The sequence below is a fragment of the Aphis gossypii genome, chromosome 1 (genome assembly GCF_020184175.1).
Source record: "Aphis gossypii isolate Hap1 chromosome 1, ASM2018417v2, whole genome shotgun sequence".
Taxonomy (NCBI): domain Eukaryota; kingdom Metazoa; phylum Arthropoda; class Insecta; order Hemiptera; family Aphididae; genus Aphis; species Aphis gossypii.
In genome coordinates, this window is record NC_065530.1 from 65,554,831 (window position 1) to 65,561,849 (window position 7,019).

Below are 7,019 nucleotides of genomic sequence, written 5' to 3' on the forward strand. Positions count from 1 at the left end.
AGTCAAATTTAATAGAATTTAAACAATTTACATTAATAAAAATTATAATAAATTAACTTTTTAATAAATCAAAATTATGAACAAGGATATTATTATATGCCTATACGAATATATGACTAGCACGTTGAGTCTGTAAATGGATTATATAAATACATTCTGTTGAATAAATATACACTGAAGATTTATTTTATTTTAGTTTTAAAAATAAAGTTTAAGATTACTTAATATAATTAGTGGAAAATACTTTTATTGCCTTCGTATTTTGCCCTAAGAAATAATTAAAACACTTTTACAACTCAGAAAACCTTCTTTTTATTCGTTTAATTTATTGAAAGAATCAACGAAAGAATATTCTTTATTTGTATCATTAATAATGGATCATGATATTAATAATCCATTATTTTTTTAATTTTTTTTAATTTAGAATGGAGGAATGTATTTTTATTTGATACATTTTTTGAGTAAGAGTATCCAAAACGTTTTTTAAAAACAGTATCGAGTATTTATATTACAGTTGTAAAATACAAAGTATAATTATCAATTAAGATAATAATTTTTTATTTAATAACATATACTTTATAGAATTTAAATCTATAGATATAATTTAAATATTAAAATAATATGTACAGAATAATAACAAAAATATATTTTGTTTTATTACATTAAAAATTACAGTTTTGTAATTTTTTCTTTGTTAAACTAATTACTTCAAAGTTATTTTAAAACTAAAATACTAAATTTAATATAAATAAAATATATTTATTAACGTTTTATTATTAAGCTCGTACAATTGAAATGGTTAGTATCTATGCGTATGCATTCATTAGTTACGTTCTCCAAATAATATAATACCTGATAATCTATATTGGCATTCCAAGGTTAACACATTTAGATCTATAAAACCTACGTACAGTACCATAATTAAGATTATTTCTGAAATTATTAAACTTCCTATAAGAAAAAAATGTGAATTTCAATATTTGTATTTTTACATTCTAGTCATAATGTTAAAGAAAAATTAATTTAATTAATATTGACTTGGGTTATATTATAACGATGTTTTAAAGTTGTATTTTATGGTCTTCAAAAATAATATAAAAATGTAAATTTGCTTTGTCTCTAGTAGTTAACTGTGTTTCACCTTTGTCAGAACTTAGAGAATGTCACTTATGCTCACAATTTTTTTATTAAGAAAACAATACAATTTTAGGGGTTGGGACTTGAAACTGAACAATGAACTAATGTACAAATGTAAAGATAACTGAATATATACATAAATAATGATATAGGTTTCAAGATATGAAAGAACCAAAAATTGATTTCTAGGTTAAGCAGTTTCAGGAATCAATGTACAAATTATTTTCTCAACAGTGCTTAACTATTATTTTGACCTAATATTTTTCAATTAGGTAGCATCAGGTTATTGTTTGTTAAATGTTAGTAAATAAAGATAATTATTTTAACACCTGGTATTATGACTTTATGATACACCTACCTACAATAAAAACTTATTGTAGTTTTTATTACAACTATGTAAAATTATTTATCTATACTAAATCTGTGCACGAATTTATAAAGTTGGTATAATAATGTTAAAATCAAAACCGAACCTAACTGTATTGATCATGTACGTGTTATGTATTCGTCCATTAAAATTTCTGTAACTTGACGATAACAATAATACAGTTCTCATTTTATAAAAAACATTTTTGTCATTTTTAGCTTACACTATAGAGTATATAATATATATTATAACTGATTTATACATAACATGTATTAATATTAAGGTAAATTTTTGTATAATATTATATGATATTGAAACATCCTCCACCAGATAACCCTTAATAACATTTTTTTGGAAACAGGAACATATTCAATAGGAAAAACCCCGAATAGTGGACACAATTTTTAATCATAATTTAAAAATAATGACAAAAAGACACCAAAAGTACGTGCTTACATTAATACAATGTTAGCGAATTTGTTCAAAAATCGATTTTTTTACACGGAATCGAATTGTATTTTATGCATAAATGAATTTCTTTTTTTTTTATATTTCTTTAAATATATATTGTAAAATATTAAAATAGGTAATTATATTATCAAAACATTAAATAATAATTTTGTAATTTAATTTAACCTAACGCATAATTTATAACTTAATGAATTTCAAAAATGTACCTACTATGAATAATGGACAAAATTTTGGTGACCGAGAGTCTACGCTATTTTGAGGTTTTATTGTACCTACATTATTATTTACTAGTATTTCGTAAATCTACCATATTATAATATTTTTATCCATGACTTGTTATTTATTATGATACGATAGGTTTCATTTTTATTAGTGTTGACTATTTAATAATGTCTTTTTGAACATACTATTAAATTGAATTGGGTAATTTCACATTAATTAGTAGTTTAAATTAACTTATAAATTACATGGCCATGCAGGTATAAAGAATATAGTTTATTAAACATATAATTATTTTTCTTGGGTTACACCATTATATTGTTTAAAGTATAGCGCGTAGTTTATAAAATCATACTTTTTATAGTCATGTGTATAATACCTAACTTAATTTTTAATTTTCAATTACAAGCTTATTCAATATAATATTTGATAATATTAAACTCTGCACAAACAGAAGTATCTTACATACTATAATATAAATATAATGACCAATACTTAGAAGCAAGCACGCAAAAAAAAAATATCTATGATATTTACTTTGTTACTATTTCTTTCGTTATAGTATATTCTAATTACAATTATTTGTTAATTTAACTTAGAATAGATATTCAACTGTTATGTGTGTTTATGTGTATGGATATGCATCATATTTAGGTTTAAAAGGCTAAGACTTACACCATTTTTGATTTCTAAAATATTTCTTTTTAAATTACAACATGTAAAACTGTTTAAATGGATAATATTAAATGCTATAGTTAAATAAGTTGTTTAAAAAGTTATATAAATATAAGATTTTTGATTGAATAATATTATACCAGTTTATAATATTGTCTTGTTATTAATATTTTATGCATATGCTTTTCAAGATAACAATATACAATAGTTCGTTTGGAATTTAAAAATTAAACAAACAAAACCTACACGCTAGAACCTATATAATGTTACAACCAGCTGCAAGAGTATAGTACTCGTATAATAGTACTTAAAGTAGTAGGTATTTTATAAAACAGATAAAAAAATCATGTATTTTTTCTTTTAATTTTAGAATAGTAACTATACATTATCATATCAATAGTTATAATGAATAAGTTGTATGCATGTTCACAATTTTAACATACACATAAGTGCACAACATAAATTACTCATTGAATACTAAATAAACAAATATTTTCCCGACTAAATGCATCCTTACACTGAGTGCTGTCTAATATTATAATATAACAAAAAAAAAAAAATAAATAAATAATTTTATTTAATAATTTTGGATATATAACGATACGTTTAATGAATAATGCCTGTAAAATATATGATTGTGGATTGCATATTTGAAAAAAATTGATACCATTTTTATTTTATTTTTTTTATTCTCTTTATTCTTCTTCCAAATATTGGCGTACACGGTTTTAAAACAGATTCATAAAAAACTATCTTGTTTAATATAACTGAGATTTATTTTTCTTAACTGAATTTTGAATTTTGTACCCATGCGTTTTTTATAACTTTTTTTTTGTCAAAAAAGTACTTACAATGTTTCAAAGAGCTGACATTAATGAGATAATTTTGTTTTTTTTCATAAGTTTTAATTTAAAGAATTAATCTAATACATGAAAATTCCGGTGTATATTTATTTTTAACAATATATATATTTTTTTAGTTTATAAGAGTGAAAAATATTTACCATTGCATAAAAATAAAAATAAATGCCTAACAACTTATACTAATATATTATTTACATTATTTTATAAAATTTACCAGACCTAAATTAAATAAATTATTTTTATAGACGCTAACAATCCATTTTTATTGTAAAAATCTAATTACTTTAATCAATTGTTTTTAATCAAAAAATATACTTAGTAACACAATAAAAAAACCATTTATAATTAATAATTATACTCATACATTTTTTAGGTATTGTGGATATTATAATACTATGAAATTGTTAATTATTTTTTAAGGAATTAAACTGTATACAATTATATACATAAAAACTTAATATTATTGCTTTATCTACATTTTAATTTGTGAAAAATAATAAAATGATCTTTTAAAATCATTATGTTTTTTATTTTTTTGAATTATGATTTTCAACAATCATATGCATAAATGCATAATGTTCAACAATATACTTGGAATTGAAACTATAATTTAATATTGTGGCCAAATATGGTATATTCCATTAAAATTAATACATTTATGCATAATAATTCTTTATAAATTAAGATTCCATACATTTATGAAATGTAATGATAGATCATATACGGATATAGTAAAATAATTATCAATGATTATTAAAACTTGGGTAATTAATTGATTGATGAATAGTCATTCTTAATAATAATAATAAAATAAAAAAACAATAATTTTAAACTCATTGTATTTTTAGTCATTCTTTATAATATTACCTAGTCATCATAGACACGTGCTCATAAAAAAGAATACCTGTAGTTATAATATCTTTTAATGTAAAATATTGATAATATTTTATAACGATAAAGAAATATCAATCTATTTAGTTTATAAAATAAATTTATTTAAATTGTAGCTATTACATTACACTAACAGTTATTAAAATAAAGCAATATAAATCACAATACAATAATCTACTACTATTTATTAAAAAGAAAATATGATAGTGTTCAATATTTGTTAATCGTTTATGTTTGGGTGTATTTACCCAAATCTTTATTCGTAATAATACGTGTTTATTTATAAGAATATTATTTAAGAAGGGATGAAGGAAGAGAGTTTTTAATATCCTTATCAGTTCAGTATGTACTTACTATGTATACTGTAGATAAATACAATATACACAATACTCACAAAAGATTTTCTTTATATACATTCATAAAGTATTTTATAAATTATTTGTAATATTTATATTTAATATGCACACTTCGTTCTTCAGTTTGGTATATTGTGTTAGTTTATTACATCGTATATAAAATAAACAAAAAACATGCTGTAATAGTAATATTTAGCAGATATGCGCATATACAATAACTATTATCTAATTGGTAATATAGTTGTATATTTTTTATAATTATTATTTTTATGAATTGTATATATTTAATATTTTAATAATAATTAGTATTCTCATCTTATAGAAAAATTTCAAAAATGTATCCTGATAAATACGCACCCGGTTAAAAGTTTTATTTTAATTTTTAATAATAATTTTTCAAAACTTGTATTTATTATTTGTACGTGCCATAAATATTAAATATAGTAATATAGTATACATGTTCCAAAATTAAAAACAAATTAATCTCTTTAAATGCTTACAATTATAATTATCAAGCCAAAAGTATATCTTTATTTTGTTTGAATAGAAAAAAAATAATTTAACTACTAACTAGTAACTCGTACATACTATTATATACTGCCAACTCATAATACTCATTGTCAATACTATCATTGAGTAGGTATACTTGTAAATGTTAAATTGTATACAACATACCTATATATTATTATACAAAATATAATATTATCTATATGGAGTATAATAACATCGTAATACAATCTTAGTGTCAACAAAATTATTATTTTTTGACATTTTGGATCATATAATTTCACGCAATATTTTACTTGTATTATAGCAATAAAGTAATATTTATACATGTTGTACAAACAACTAATTGTTTTTTATAAGTTTTAGTTATTTTATATTTTAGTTACTACAGCATATTATATGGATTATGCAGAGCGTTCGGAATAGGTACGTCATATTTATATATTCAATAATAAATTTAAGAGTTAACGTTTATTGATACCGCAAATAACGTCTACGTAAATATTGTATAACACGATATGATTGTATAGTAGTAGCCAGTGAGTAACATAGTTATTACTTATTACAGTTGAAGATAATTTATATTATAAATCAAGTATTTCGGCGATAAAAAAGATGAAGAGGAGACGTGATGCACATAATATTTTTGATTATTTAAAGGTAAATTTTATTAAAAATAAAATAAAATATTCTCCAAAAATAATTGTATTAAATCTTCGCCAATTATTATTATTTATTATATTATATTATATATATTTTTTTTATTAATGACAACCCCGGATTTGATAAATATAGTGAACACAAATTACAATATTTTTAATAATATTGACAGGTACATTTTTTTCGGTTGATGAAGATTGGTTAGGAAAAACAATATCAAATACCGCAGTTACACAATGATGCGACACTGCCGGAAAGGATGCGTCATAAAGCGATCTCCCGTATATAAAACATCACAAATAAATATCAAACATCGTTGAAACCCTTACCTCAGCTAGACTTGGAGCCGTGTGGCAGGTGAATATGTAGCCGTGTAGTTGCTTAAAGACGACGGCGAATCTCGTTATTTTGAAAAACCGAAACAGCTTCGCACGTAGTCTCGGTGACGTTATCACAATACTAACGGACATCCGGCTAATAGTGAAGACGAACCATGCGTAACGATGAATAACATCATATGATTAGTAATACTATAAAATGTTCTCGGAGTCACTCTAGATTGGTAATTCGGTAATGCTGTCGAGAGTTATATCCGGCTTGTTATACACAAATATTATATAAATTATTGTCGTTGCGATTCCCTAAATCCAGCGATGGCACGAAAAAAATCGTCAAGACAGACAAATGTATTAAAACGGAGCCGTGTGAAATAAAAAACAAATTTTAACGCGTAGCAGCAAATTATACTATTCTCGTGAAAAATATAATCTCACGCGTTCACGAGACCGACGTCGATCTGCTCGTCACTGAAATAAGAACCTGACACCGGTGAGTTTGACGCCGGACTACCAACGTGGTCGTGACTCGCGGTTA

The 7,019-nt window shown here is 23.0% G+C and overlaps 1 protein-coding gene and 1 long non-coding RNA gene across 3 annotated transcripts in view; one reads left to right on the forward strand and one right to left on the reverse strand.

The window, feature by feature from the left end:
• The window catches only part of LOC114121326 (uncharacterized), a 33,862-nt gene extending 26,843 nt beyond the window's left edge, over positions 1-7,019 (reverse strand). For both annotated transcript variants that reach the window (XM_027983598.2, XM_027983597.2), the window contains exon 1: positions 6,476-7,019. The gene's annotated coding sequence lies outside the window, so the exon portion shown is untranslated. The remainder of the gene's footprint in view (positions 1-6,475) is intronic.
• Positions 5,737-6,479, forward strand: LOC126550189 (uncharacterized). Its single transcript, XR_007604229.1, has 3 exons — positions 5,737-5,912; positions 6,055-6,146; positions 6,319-6,479. It is a non-coding gene; the product is annotated as an uncharacterized LOC126550189 (long non-coding RNA).